Source organism: Microtus ochrogaster, chromosome 21 (assembly GCF_000317375.1).
Source record: "Microtus ochrogaster isolate Prairie Vole_2 chromosome 21, MicOch1.0, whole genome shotgun sequence".
NCBI lineage: Eukaryota > Metazoa > Chordata > Mammalia > Rodentia > Cricetidae > Microtus > Microtus ochrogaster.
The window spans coordinates 1,940,980-1,943,131 of record NC_022022.1 but is presented as its reverse complement, the minus strand read 5'-3'; the positions used below and the strand labels follow the sequence as shown (position 1 = coordinate 1,943,131).

Genomic DNA, 2,152 nt, shown 5'->3' with positions numbered 1-2,152 from the left:
GAATTTTTTTCTGCCTCTGAAAATGGTCTGTCAGTTATACTAGGCCTTAGCCAAAGTTGGTTGCTTCAACATTAAAAATGAGACTTTGGGTGATTTCTCAGATAGCCAATTGTCTCCATCCTATACTGCTCACTTTGGAAGCTGCTTCACTGCCTACTCAAGTAATATTATCTCCCGTCTCAGGTCTTCGATGGGGTTAAAGATTAGATAGTCGTAATAATCTTCCTCTTATGATTTAGCCAAGCCTATTTTTTTTTCACGTAAACTGGTCATTTATTAGCATGGACCTTTGGACACAGCGGCTTCCAGCATGCCGAGTGAGGGGAGGGGCTGGCAAGCAGCAAGCTCTCACTTCTTCCACTCGTTCTTGTTGTAGTCCCACTTGGCAGAGAAGCCCTGAATGGGGTTGGCCTTCATGTCCAGCATCCGCTTGGTCTGCATGGCTACCCAGTCACGATCAAATGTATGAGGGATAGGGCCGTACACATAGTGCTTCTCCCAAATCAGAACAAGCGCAGTGAAGCCAATAAAGAACATAGCCAGGCCCACAACTGTTTTCCACTCGTTGGTGCTCCTGTTCATCTCAGCGAAGCTCTCATTAAACTGGATTCGGTACAATTGAACTTTCTCATCCCTGGACAGGCTGCTCCAGTCTGCCTTCTCCTTCTCCTTCAGGGCCTTCTGGCTGGCAGACAGCTGCTTGAGATGTGCCACATCGGGCAAGGGGTAGTCACGCCGATCAACATAATTAGGGAGAGCATAGTCTTCACTCTTCACAACACTCCCATGTGCTCGAACACACACCGAGGTGGAAATGGCTCTCTTGCCAATTAGGCTAAGTGTCCTTGCAGCCAACATTCTGCCACTGCTGCCCTAGCGACCGCCTCGACCGCCCTCTACACCCCGGCAGCTCGCGACCGGAAGAGCAGGGCCAGCACCGGAAGAGCAAGATGGAGCCGCGGAGCACCGCCGCCAAGCCTATTTTTGATGCAAGACTTACACCCTTTAGAATAGAATGTTTATTAAAGCATTTATCACATGTTCCTGCTTAATATTGTTTATGTTGGTTGCAATTTTATATTTGATATCTGTTCCTATTGTATATAGTTTTGTATTGGGTTTGGATTGCTCTTGTTTAGACAAAAGGGGGAGGTGATGGGGAAGTTTTGTCAACCCATACCTTTAAGAAGTGGGACCAAGTTAGGATGTGGCTTTCTGAGACCCAGAGAAAAATGGGCACACAGCCTAGGTGCACTCTCTTTGCACAGCTGAGCTTGGACTTTGCATTCCTGTTTCATGAGTTTTCCCCTAATAATAAATAAAATTATACTTGTTTTAAGTTTTAGCTAGCCTAGCTGTTTCCTGAACCAAATATTAACTTGAATTACCAACACATGACTGGCCAGCTGTGGCCTCTCCAGGGCCTGCCAGGCTGAGGAAGATGCCCCTCTTCTTCCATTGTTAGTTTCCCCAGACAGACCAGATCCTCAGGTGTAGGCTGGGGAAGCTGTCCCCCCTCTTTCATGGCTGTTCTTCCCAGGGATGGACAGGTCTGGGAATCTGCACCCCATCTTCCATTACTGGCCCTCCCAGGACAGATTAGGACCTGGGGAGCTATACTAGGGAAGCTGTACCACCCTCTTCCATGTCTGGCCTCTGCATGGCCCGACAAGCCTTGGGGAGACTGGTCAGGGAAGCTGCATTCCCCCATCCACCACTTAGCCTATGTCCCCTCTTCAAAAACTGACCTCTCCAGAACATGCCAGTCCAGGGAAGCTGTGCCTCTTCCTCCACAGCTGGCCTCCCCAATCATGGACAGGCAGGCCCTCTTTTCCATTACTGTCTTCCCCAGGACAGAACATTCCCTGGGGTACCATTCCAAGAAAACTGTGCCCCTTTCTTCCACAGCTGGATTGTCCAGATCCAAACAGGACCTCAGGAGCAAAGCCAGGGAAGCTACACCACCCTCTTGCACAGCTGGCCTCCACAGAACTGGAAAGGCCCTAGGGAGCCAAACTGAGGAAGCTGCACCTCCTCTTCCATTGCTGAACTTCCCAAGGATGGACAGACCCAGCAGAGCCAGGCTGGGATAGCTGCGTACCCCTCTTCCACAGCTGACCTTCCCAGGAGAGGACAGGCCCTGGGGTGCCAT

At 50.0% G+C, this 2,152-nt stretch overlaps 1 pseudogene; it reads right to left on the bottom strand.

Moving 5' to 3' along the window:
* Window positions 1-248: 248 nt before the first annotated feature.
* Window positions 249-944, bottom strand: LOC101999983 (annotated as a pseudogene).
* Window positions 945-2,152: the final 1,208 nt, after the last annotated feature.